At 35.2% G+C, this 13,349-nt stretch overlaps 1 long non-coding RNA gene across 1 annotated transcript; it reads left to right on the forward strand.

Moving 5' to 3' along the window:
* Nucleotides 1-7,611: 7,611 nt before the first annotated feature.
* On the forward strand, nucleotides 7,612-11,476 carry LOC145982542 (uncharacterized). Its single transcript, XR_014441070.1, has 4 exons — nucleotides 7,612-7,887; nucleotides 9,161-9,322; nucleotides 9,925-10,051; nucleotides 11,412-11,476. It is a non-coding gene; the product is annotated as an uncharacterized LOC145982542 (long non-coding RNA).
* Nucleotides 11,477-13,349: the final 1,873 nt, after the last annotated feature.

Raw genomic sequence — 13,349 nt, forward strand, 5'->3', positions numbered from 1 at the left:
AACTCTGAAATAAATGAAAATTGAAATTCATTAATATCATGTTAGACTTGTTTCTTCGCGGAATTTTTTACTAACGGGGGGTTAATTTTTTAAATAAGGTACGTCACCATTGTAAGGCCCGTATTCATAGTCGTTTCTCAAGAAAGGAAAGCGTCTTGAGACCTCTCTTAAGACGCCATGCTGTTTCATAAACGTATCTCAAGATACTAGCCAAGAGACGGTTTACTTCACCATCTTGGATAAGAACAGTCTGTGCCAAGAGACACTTTTGGCGTTTCATAGTTCTCTCTCAAGATCCATCTTAAGATTCGCTGTTTCATAGACACTTCTTGGCAGCGTAAGAGCGATATTCGGTCTCTTAAGATCCTGTATTCGCCAAGAGAACGAAACAGGTCTCTTGAGATACAGAATGTTCTCTAAACTATGATGAAGAGGATGGATATTTTGAAGATTTTCTCATTGCAACAGCTATTTTGTCCAGTTTTTATGCCTCAGTTTTGCATCAGGTATGTAAATTGAACTACTCTCTACGTAATTATCTTAGTTTGAGGAAACATAAACCTTGTTAATTGGTTGTACTGCCTCTCTTTCTTCGGTTTATTGATTCATAAAGAAAAGTGTAATCCTGTATTATAATAATACTGCTTCTGCATGAACATTATTTGATTCTGAAGTAGTGCATCGATTTGTTACTCAGTTGTGTAGCAAAATAATGGAATACAATAGGATTTCGGTGCCGTTAACCCAATGTACTCCCTCGAGAATTGTTTTTTCTTTTTAATGGACAGATTTCGATGTTTTACGTAATATTAAATTGGTTCCAACTCGCGGAAAACACAAATAACGGATGTATTTGATTCCAAAGTATGACCGGCGTAACCTAAAACCTTCCATCTACGGTTGCTTTCGCCGCCTTTTATTAGTAAAAAACCGTTTATGTGCACACAAAAAGAGCGAAAGAACACGTCAACTCCAAACCTAACACTCCTAACTTAACGACGAAAAATTTTAGCTCCTGTTGTGGAATGTCGTGCTGGGTGCTATATTCACTTGCACGAAGCCCTCAGGCTGTTTCACAGTAAGGTAACAGACGTACTTTATTTCACAATGACACATCTGTGCGAGCTAAAAATAGTGAAAAACCTCAACATTTAACATAAACCATGCAAGGCATTTTCTTTCTTGAGGGAGTACAGATTGTTAAGGGTACCTAGTATTTCTATTTTGGGTGCATCTACTGGCACAATGTGGTGAGACCAGATATATCTTTCACACATTTTCAATGTATGTATGTGAAATTACTCACATTAACTTGGGAAAATAAACAAGACAATAACAGTTAATCAAACTACCTAACCTGTGCACTATAGAAGTTTCTGATTATTTTTAGACACACACATGGAATACCTAACTGCCCTCCCTAACATGCAGTGCAAAAGATAGAATACAAGAAAATATTTGTGTCTTAAAAATAAATTTCCACAGTGACAAATCACGAGACCTGGTGAAAATAGCCCCAAAGCTTGGTTCATCACCTGGTGAATGAAGGTAGTCGCTGATTTTATTTTATTACTACAGTATATATGATTACACAAAAATATATGATTTAACATGAACATATTTGAACAAGCATAATTGTGAAATCATGAATATTTCTCTTCTATTTTCCATTCCAAAGGTGTACACAGAAGAGGCTGTATCCCTTCAGATAATTTTTATTTGACATAAATTAATATAGGTCCAAACTCTGCTTTTGTAATTTCGATATTCTCATAGTACACACATGCATTTACATAAATCATATTCTACATGTGCCTATAAGCAAATACTGAACAGTTTTTCTGATGAGAATAATTTTACCATCCTGCTCGTGTGCACTTATGCAAGTAGTTTAGGCAGGTATGTAGCAATTGTTTAGATTTGAATAATACTGAAAAACTTTTACAAACACAGTTATTTTCGTGTTATTAACTTCAGAAATGAGTATTTTCTGCATTTCAAAATGCACAAGATATGGACATTTTAATAATCAGGTATGTGTATTGGGTTAATTTGTGGTTAGGCATTAATTTATGTGGAATGAATTTTCTTTACAACTTTTCATGTTTTTATTTTAAATTGTGAGATCAGTCTTAAGGATATTTTGTTGTTATTTTTTCAGGTAGTGCAGGTCCCAAAAGGGAGTTCTTGACTTCGTGGCTAGATGGGCAGGAAGTATTTATGATAATTCGATATTCCAAAGGACAAGATGCAATTCTTCATGGCAAGGGATATTCAGCTCAACTCGACCATACCTCTACAGTCCATTCCAAGACCCACCAACTGATCCTGAAAGAGGTACAACTATGCCCATGCTCAGCAGAGGAATGTAGTGGAGAGTACCTTTGGGATATGGAAGCGACGTTTTCTACGTTTGTCCAGAAGACTTGGAAACAGTTCGAGACATTGTTATCGCGTGTGCAGTTTTCCACAATATGGGTATCATATACAGTGGCGATGTTGAAATTTTCAAGGAACCTCAGATATCATGTCTGTAGAAATAGAGCCTACACGTGTGCATCGTAACAATGGTGAGCTGCAAAGGAGCTTCTTGTGAATAGACTGTTCATATGAATATAACAATGTGGTCAGCTTATACTTTGTCAAAGACTATTCACTCAGTTTTCAATGTCTCTCTTTTTCTCTCGCACACAATTTTCTGCATCAGCATGTGTGTGTGACAGTGAATTATAGTGGTAGGAATCCTAGTTTTACGAGATGCCACCTGGATATCTCTTCGTTTGATTTTTATTGTGAACGCTGTTTTAGCATTTTCCATGACGTTAAATTCGTATTCATCCAAGTGCTGTGTGCATTGATACTATTGATTGATACTAAAAATATCAAAAAGTTATCCTGCAAAACTGTATTTTCCTTAAAACCATGCATTTTACTACATGGTTTTAATGTCACCAAAAACATGTGTATTTTGTATACGTGAACAACATAGTTTCATTTAACTTATGTTCTTTCCCCTTTTTTTTTTAGTCAAAGAAAATAATGAAATGTGACTTCCTTTATGTATGACCAGTGAACAAGATTATTCTCAAAATAAATTAGTGCTTTACCTGTAAATTAGTTTTGATTTTTATTTAATACACAGTTTAATGTTTCTCAGTGATGTCCATGTGTCTAGTAAAATTAACTTCTGTGATGTCCATGTGTCTAGGAAAATTAACTATCTTAATTCCTTTGTTTCTTTTATGAATTTGTGCCGGACCCTGTGGCTGAGTGGTTAGCACATTGCGCTGCGACGCCAAAGGTCCCGGGTTCGAATCCCGCTCGGGCTTGGTTGTTTGTGAATGTCCATTCATCAGTTTCATCACTCATCCCCATCTTCGCAAAGTAGCCAAGAGGCACAAAACGCGAAGTAAAGTAAACTAAATCAATCAATCAATTTTATGAATTTGTAACATGTGGATATTCTTGGAAGCCATGGGAGGGAGTATGTATGCACCATGTGCACACATGCATAGACAATCGATAAAAAAGTAACATAAAAATCTGTGGTATCATACCAAAAATTATTTACAACAGGAATTATATGCTTTCAACTATTCAGTATAGCCTGGTACAGTTGAGAGTTACTCAGGTAAGTAAGTGCATCAAATTCTCTTGATATCATTCATTAATGGGAAAAGGCCTGATGATAGTGTACCATCAAGCTAATGTTACTCTAATTGACTGGGTAAAAAAATATATACTTCTTATACGATTTGAAAAATAATGAGTAACTTATGTAAGAGAAATGTTCATAGGAAGCAATTGAAGGTCTCTGTGTGTAAAACATGCTAAGTGACACCTTGGTCATTTCCGAGTTCATTATGAAAAAATATTATTAGAAGCTATACTGTAGATAAATTGTTTTTGTGTTGTGTTTACCAATTTCAGAAGGCTTCACCGAGTCCATTGCAAATTGTATGACATGGCAATTTCACTCTAAAATTGAAGGATGGCACATTTTACTTTGTAACTCAAAAATACCAAAATGTCACTTACCATGTTTTCCACCCAAGCCCTTCAATTGATCATAGCTCGGTGGAACATTTTATTGTGACCATGGACTCTCACTTTGTTTCTATAGCCTATGGTACAGCGTAAATGAGCAAAGGCAGAGAGGCTGTGATTAGGGAGTGGGATAAATTAGTTTGGTAATGTTTGTGCATCTCCTCATATGTGAGAATCCCATAATCTTGTACCTTCTGTTTTATGATGGAATAAAAAACACACCAGTGTATTGTTATACACTTTTGCATTAAACTTTGATACATCTCAGATATTCATTAAATGACAGTAGATTTATTTTGTCTTCTGTCAAAAGTTTAGCTCTTAACATATTCTGAATATTTGATGTCCTTTGCTTTAACTCATTTTGTGCATAAATGCCAGGCTATAATTGCTCCGCATATCTTGTTCACGTGTATTGTAACCACCCATTTGAAATTCCAACTTCTAGATGTTACGCTTTCTTCGTTGATGAATTTTACTTGTACTTGTGTCGAATTATGTCATTGCATTTCGCTTATACTCTTGAGAATAGGAGTGAACAATTTATATGCACATTGTGGAAATTCATTATGAGTATTCCGCTTGGGATTTCGAATCCATAGAAGTAGTTTTGGTACTAATCTGATATTCCCCGGACAGATTTTTTTCATTTTTACAGAAGAAACTACTTAACGGTAATAAGTTCCTGTAGCATTGTTTAACATCTGGAAGGTGTTTTGTGTGATGTGGGAATGTTTCATAGCGGAAATTCAACCATTGACACATAGCCCCATGAACGATTCCCGGTAAGGTTGGGTTAGGTTAGGTAGGGTCACGTTTAGGTTACAATAGTTAAAAATTGGTTTCGAAAGAAATATGCGTAGCCCCACACACCATTCTCGCATAGCCCCACGAACCATTTGCGGACATGTACATTCTTCAGTTACAAAAACACTTTTATTAAAAAAAATTACAATTACTTTGATCAAAAAAACGTGAATGAATTAAAGAATGTTCTGCGAAGCAGATAGGTAAATACAAATGTCAAAAATTGACAAAACGAAGAAGTTATAGGTGTCCGGGGAATATCAGATATTTACTGAAGTTTTTAGTTTGGTTTAGTTGCTCAACTAAAACTTTTTTTATCTTATGCTTATGGATATATATTCACAAATGAATTGATTTTTCTAATATATAATGTATCAAATTTGTGTCCCAAAAAAGTTGAATTGAAATGGTTCTCGCACATATCAATGCAGCGATGTCCATTGAACCATAGATACTGCAGGCTCTTAGTGCTAACAGTGTTGGACACGTTCCATGTACATATTTACTCCAGGCTGTCTACCAGTCAAGATAGTCAAGAAATCATGCTTGTGGTCAAGAATGTTTGCTATTTTTTTTTTACAGTGTAGCGAGTTAAATTGTTATATACCTGTCCTGGGATTTAATAATATTGAATATTTGGAAATTTAAATTATATTGAGTTGTGTTTAAAATTTGTTTACTTTGGTTCTTAAGAATTACAATTTTGTATGCATAAAGTTTTGTAAAAATATTACATAACGTAATGTGGCCATTCCCCATCTAAGATGATATCTGGAGCATTAATTTTTACATGCATTAATAATTAAAGCAAGTCAAGCACAGCTTCAGTTTTCATCTTCACCGGCCTTGTGGTAAGGGTTTCTCACTGAATAAAAATATCTAAATTTGCAACTATGCCTAAGTAGTGAGCAATTAAATAAGTTTAAGAAAAAGGGAAGAAAGATCAAGAATTTTGGATTTGTTATTTTGGTAGACACCCTGTACTCCGTTGATTAAAAATCTGTTTTGCAATGTGAATTGACAATGATAATGGATTTGAAAAACAGATGCAAAGACCTTCAAAGCAAGACCAAAATTGTATTTGTAGGACTACAATACTATAAGAGATGTAGTTTCGCAAAAATTGATAAGAATAGTTTTTTGACAAATTTAAAAAATCTGAAAATTAAGAATTGTTTAAAACCTTCCTGGTTGCACCGTAATAAAATTTCATTAGAATCGGACCACCCATTTCTTTTTTATAGAATTTCAAAGAGAGCGATCGTATGCAAAAAAAAAGGAGGGACACTTTTTTTCTCAAGACAAAAAAAATTGCGTAGCATAGATGAACGCTGAGTTTTGATGTAACTCGTTTCTATGTAGACTAATTACTGGTTAATTTTTAATTTGAATCCAAACTCTAGTATCTATAAGTTTTAATCCGTGAGTAGATAATTATTTTGTTGTTCTTGTTTCTCTTTCATCAACGTATATGAACAACAAAACATGAAGCTACAGCACAGCGCCTGCTGTGAATTTACGTCTTGACTGCACACCGCTGCGTGATTTTCTTTTGTTTTACTACCAACATACAACCCTATCGCTAACCCAAGAAAAACATACAAAGCCAGGAAAGTAATTCATCTTCTGTAACAAAATCATCACTTATCGAAATAAATGTACTTTTACGACTCTGTTCATAACTTCACGTAATTTATTAATGTATTTCAAAATGTGTTTTGTTGTTTCTTTTGACAATTTCTCTTGCAGTTCTTTTAAGTTGGTATCACTTCAGGCAATCGTATCTCAGGATCGTCGTCTTGGCGAAGAGAAAGTTTCTTTCCTTGGGAAGAGAGGCTCTTAGCCAAGAGTTTCTCAAGATACCGACTATGAAACGACACTGTCTCAAGACGAGATTACCTTCCCAAGATCGTCTTGGCTAAGAATCTCTTACACAGTGTCTTGAGATTTAACTATGAATACGGCCCTTAGTAATGCCTTATGTCATTTATTGAGTTGGAGGACGAGCTTGATACCACATTGGATAGGCTCATCATTCTCGCCAATAATGCTGTTGGTCCGTCTTTTGATGTGGAGGGCCTACCTTGTGCTTCATCCACCCCAATCAGAAGTCCTCCATTAACTAGAAGTCGCGCACGCGCGCAGGCTAACTTTCAAATTGATAATCGTCCCACAGTTCTTGTGGACTCACCCACCATGGCTCAACTACCTTTTATTCATCCCCTCCTTTTCGAGAGCATTCAGTTTCAGGGTGCCTCGGGGGAGGATGTTACTAAATTCATAGATCGTTTCGAAAGTGCGTCGATTTTCAACAATTGGGAGGAAACGAAAAAACGGCAAATGTTCCCGGCGTTGTTATGTGGGGCAGCCCTCCGTTGGTTTAATGCAATTAGCCAGCAACCAGGCGTCAATTTAGTCAGCTATGAGGACGTCAAGAAAAAACTTATTGAAGAATTCACAGGCTCCCTTGATCAGCTGCAGATCGAAGAGCAGATCAGATATCGGTTCCACAGGGACGATGAACCGGTATCATCTTATGTTAGGGACAAGCAGACCCTCTTGTTTAAGATGGACCCTAACATGGCTGTGAATAAGCAGCTTAAACGCAGGTCTACACCCGGAATTTATCAGGGAGATATACAAAAAACAATATAATTCAGTTCCGGAGCTTTTGAAAGACCTCAAGGAATATGAAAAAGCAAAGTTCCTTATGCGCCGTAGAACGGTGCAAGAGCTCTTGAATTCGGCTCAGGGGCCTAAGTCTTGAACTGTCAACACGTTAAGGTCTAACGAGTTCGTGACGTTTTTGTCAAGAAAGGCTAACGAATGCCATTTAGTGTAGTCTCCACTCTTCGTTAACGAATACGGTTACGGACGCGCTAACAGAAAACGAGTGGAACCTACTCACAAGCCAGGCACCTACCGAGTTCGTTCACGGCTGCAGATTTTCAAGATGGACACTATCAGCTGTTGCGGAGGATGGTTTTGAAGAAAGAAGAATTGCAAGCCCACTTCGTTTCAGTCGTATTTCGAGTAAGTACGTCATGTTAGTATGTTATTAATATTATTGGGTATGAACATAAGGACAATTGGAACAAATCTGGGGGAGAGTGAAATACGTATGTATGGTGAATTGTTGCTACGATGTACCTAAAGAATTAAATACTTCGTGCCATTTTCCTTCTTATTGTTAATTACATTGTTCCACGTACTTTGTAAGAATTAGAGCTGATATTTTTGCAACATTCCTTAAGCTTAGCAATCGCGAAATAAAATACTACTGCAAAATATATTTTGATACACCTGGGAAATGTATGCCAACATTCCACCAACGTCACATCAAAATGTAAAATAACGATGCCGCACAAAATAAGAACAATTAATTTTCTGGGTAACAGTAGTATAAGCCGGAGACACATTAAACTCGTTTGTTTTCAAATAAAAATCATTGCTACTTACCTCATATGCATAGCGGAAGATTTTTCAAGCTGGAAATCACTTTTTTCCATGAAAAAAGCGTTATTTTTATCATTATAATCATTTTCTGCAACGTATTGTCCTGTTGCAACTAGTAAATGAAATTACGGTACTATAAAATACTTCAATTAGGCACCACTACCATATGTTATATATAGGGGGAAAAAATGGTACACATGATTTATACAGTACGTGAACTGATGATAAAGATTTTAAAGGAAATTTTGACACTATGTTTTAAGTTGTATTAATTGCAGGTCGAGTGTACTAAATTACGTACTCCCTCGAATTTCCAGGAAAAATTCCCCATGGAAAGATTAACTGTTGTTAAGACTATATCAGAAGCTTGGGGGCATAGAAACGTATATTTACAGAGTTACGGACATTAGAATTTATCCCAAATCTATTTTTTTATCACGACAGGAATGTAAAATTATCTTTTTTTTATTGTAATCACAAAATCTAACCTAAACGCCTAAGCACAGTAATAGTGAAAGTACTCCATTCGGTTGCCCAGGCACTGGTGAGAGAAAACCTTTTTTTGTGACAAAAATGTCATTAGTAATGTATATATATGTGTGTGTGTGTGCATGGGAGGGGGTACTTCGTATACTGTACTCATAACCATCAATTGAAAAGGGGAAAATATTTTTTTTCTATATGAAACCATCAACAGAATGCACTCAGTTTAACTACCTTATGTCATGTGTTGATAGTGGGTAGCATGAATTTATTTTAAGCATGAAAATCTTTGAGTCAGTGGGAACTGTTTGATAGAAGTTTCCTTGTAAGAGAATTTATATTTATTTTTTCTGAAATAATTTTATAGGTGCTAGAAGCTCTCATTTTCACAACATGGAGGTACCAGCCAGATGGTTATAGGTCATCAGCCAGTGTATAGAGCAAGTGTGGAGTGCTATGGTGGTTATTGCTCCTCACAATGGATGAAGTTCCCAATGATACAAGCAGATCAGCTGGATGTTAAAAGGAGGTAAGATAGTGTATGTTATTTTTGTTTCATTATAATAACACCTATTGACATCCATCATGTGGTGGGTTTTAGACAGCTTCTACAATAAAATGTAATAAAACATAAATACTGAAATGAATGGCTGACTGGCCATGTAGGTAGGTATATTGTGCAAGTGAACATGCTAGTTTATTTTCAATACTATCCATATAGTTCTGGATTAACAAACACATTTGTATCACTTTTTATCTCGTATTCCTATTTGCATGGACAAAACAATACAATTATAATTGTTAAGTCAAACCAAATCAAAGGTGCTCATGGCAATAACAGTTCCAGAGTGATATTCTTTTAATATTTTATTATTTTTTATTGGAACACAGTAAAAGGTGAATTTGTGGGGTTTTCAAAACAGTTGCTATTTTCAAATAAATAAATCAGAAGTAAACAACTGAGTAATGTGTAACATCAGATGGATGGTATTTCTCATTCAGAATACCATGAATATATATATATTTTTTAAAAAAATCATTAACTTTGTGCAGTATCTTATTATGATCAATACCTCAAATTGTTAACCCAATTATTTGTGCAAAAGTTACAGTACTTTTCCTCTTTTGCAGATAGCCGATTAAAATGAAAATATTGTGACTACTCTCGGTATCCAGGGTGGACACATGAGGAATTCCAACATCAGATACTTTTGTCAATATAAGAATAAGGCAGGTACAAGGAACACTTGGCTGTTAGGTATGTAGATGTTCTAAGTCTGGAATAATTATTGTTAATAATTTTTTCCATGAAGTATTTAAATTGCACTCATCTCATATATGAACTGCATTATTAAAGATGTGAAGTACTATGTTTATTACCATTACTGTATTATGAATACATGTGCAGTGTTGTTTCATAATTATCTATATTCTACAATAAGTCTAGTATTCTCTTCTCTCACCTTTTTATTATTACAAAATGTGCATTATCCGTAAATTTTAAACATTTCTGAGTTCTTCAAATGTTATCAAAACGTTTTATTCTTAGATACAAGTAGTAATAATAATAATAAGAAGAAACCCTACCAGTATACAACAAGACCATGCTAGGGACAATTTTATGTGGAAGCATTTTTATTAATAGAAATGTTACGTGAATGTTTCATAAAATCAAATAACTATTTTTATTCCAGACAATACTTTTCATGGAAGCCTTCACATAACATTCACAGTTAGCATAATCTATAATGTTTGCCACACAATGAGCATGTGATTAAATATGATACATGTTTAATTTGGATATGAATAACAAGATTATTGAAATGTAATAGAATTTGTAGAATGTAAATTGAGGATGTTGTAGGCAAGTTTATAAAACACCTAGGAGTCATAACACATTAGCCCCGTCTAGTTGACTGCACTTTTTGACTCTCTTTGCACTGAAGCGTCTAGTTGGTTGCACGGTGCAACACTGAGTTGTCTAGTTTGTTGATTTTGAGTGAAGTAGTGTATTTGGTGTCTGCACCATCTGCACTACCTTTCGGACTGGTGTATGGTCACGTGATGTGTGCTAACTAATCCAATGACCGTTCAAAGCAGCAGACAGGCATTTGTTGAATCTTCTTAACTGGAACACTGCTTTCCGTCTAGTTGGTTGAACGTGATTTCCTTGCACTACTCTTGACACTGGATACACCAGCACTGCACAGAGTGTAAAAAAGTGCAGCAACTAGATGGGGCTATTACATGTTCATTTGTTCAACATTCCATTTGCTATGGAAATAGAGCTTTTGTGGAACACTTGCGTATTTTTGGAAGTCAAACATTGACATTGCGTTTTAAACGAAAGTACTCAAAATTTATATAAATGTGGCACTTTAGAGGATTGCCAAATTTAACATACAGTTTGTTTCATAAGACACTGGGGGGACCATCACCGGATATGTGCACTTTAGATGTTTTGAAGTAAAGCAATAGATTATAGAAGTGCTCATAAGTTAATACTTGAATTCCTGCTGATCCTTAAAAATCTTTTAAGTGAAGTTACTTTCAATTGTTATTGGGATATTTATTATCTACAGTGGAAACTCAGGACAGGCCTTTCTTTATCTTTGCAGGTAACAGTGGGTATCCAGAGGACCATGGGTCATGACACCAATAGATGGTGCTGGTGAAAACACTCTTGCCATTTGGACCATTGGCATCCTAAAACAAAAATGGAGGTGTCTTTTAAAGAACATGGTGCTTCACTATCACCCTCCTATGGCAACAAAAATCAAAGATGGAGGGATGGAAGAAAATTCAGTTTTCCTATCCACTGTCAACTCTGCATATGTGTGTGTGTGTGTGTGTGTGTGTGTGTGTGTGTGAATCTTCAGATGTGCTTTAATGTTATTAAGTTTGTGTGAAATAGGTTTTCTGTGACATTCTTTTTGAAATATAACATTGTAACGGTACACCAGAACTTTATTTCAATATTGTTAGCAGTGCCAATTCCTCACTTATTTCATTTAATTATTGAATACTTTAAATGGTTCACTTATTTATTTTTAATACCTGCTGGAAAGTTTTTTTGATGATTGGGACTCAACCAACAGAAAACTAAATATCTGCTTGAGCCAGAATTTTCAGATAATTTTTCAGTAAAATGCACATCAGCCATTTCATATGGCTTGGATGGATGTTACCTTAAAATATATTTCTTTAAAGAAAGGAGATTTATATTTTCATATGCAAGATGAAACATGAAAAGGTTTATTTTATTCTGTTTAAAGCTTCCCCTTTGCAACAGTTTTTAAGCCTTGTTTGTCGTTATGAAATATCAATGTACTTCATTGCCTTAGTTACTTTTGCCATAAAGTAGTGTGTTGTTGTAGAAGATTGTTATTGCAAGAGCTGTAACAGAACACACAAAAGGGTTTTCCTGAAGTTTTAAAAAGCTGATATTACATGCAAAGTTCCCATGTAGTCAGGTTTTTTTTTTTTTAACTATGCCTTTTCTGTGTACAAAAGGTCTGCATCAGTGTGTATCTGATTTCATGAATACATGTTTCATAATGTACACAATCACCTCCCACTTGATTTAGAAAAGTTTCATTGCAAATATATTTTTCAGTGCTGTTCTATCTGAAATTGGTTTACTTTACTCATTTGCTCACTGACAGTTCAAGCCTCTTCATTGGTGTATTGGAAATGTTGCATGTTGCCATCTTGTAATCAAGGGATTCCATGTTCAATACTCAGCAGAGGCACTTAATGGTTCAGATACCACTTTAAACTGTAGCTTCTTTGTGCATAAAGACGACCTCATGTCATATGTTGCCGTGTGAGAACCAGAGGAACGTAACTCTAAAAAAGCCGTGTTTGGAATCAGATTCACCCATGTCCAGCTTTTCTCATTAGTGGTAAAGAGGATTTAAGTATCTTCAAATTACTGACTTTTATATATTCAGACATAATCACTCGTGAAAATTACATAAATTTAAGTTAGGTCCAACTGGTTCTCGTACAACAATATTGCAATAGTCATTAATGGGAGGACTTCTTTGAACAGTCTCCCCATTAATAGATTAGTCAAATCTTAATTACCTCAACATCAAGGGGACTCCAGATTTCATTTTCAATCTCTTGAGAGACTTTTTATTATTATTATTTTTACCTTTTGATGCTATATTTCCATTTGCATGTGGCATCCACAATAATTTTTGTTACATCATCTACTTCAAATGGTAGGGGTGCTTCCCCAATGGCATAGTTGTAACATATTTGCTTTGCAATCAAGGGGTTCTAAGTTTGAGAACCGGTGAGGCATAGTGGTTCGGATCATACTTTAAACTGTAGGTCCAGTCCCAATTAGCCTATCTGTGCACAAAAGTTGACTTAAAACTCCACTCCACTCAAAGAGTAAGGGAAATCCTACACTAAGATTGTCATTATAATTCATAAATCTTTTCACATCACTGTCTCGGTACTATAACGACTGAAATAAATAGTTTTGAGGAATTATAGTTGTTGTACCAATCATTAAATAGCATCTACGAATGCAAAATTTACAT

The sequence above is a fragment of the Lepisma saccharinum genome, unplaced genomic scaffold (assembly GCF_977018435.1).
Source record: "Lepisma saccharinum unplaced genomic scaffold, izLepSacc3.1 HAP1_SCAFFOLD_238, whole genome shotgun sequence".
Taxonomy (NCBI): domain Eukaryota; kingdom Metazoa; phylum Arthropoda; class Insecta; order Zygentoma; family Lepismatidae; genus Lepisma; species Lepisma saccharinum.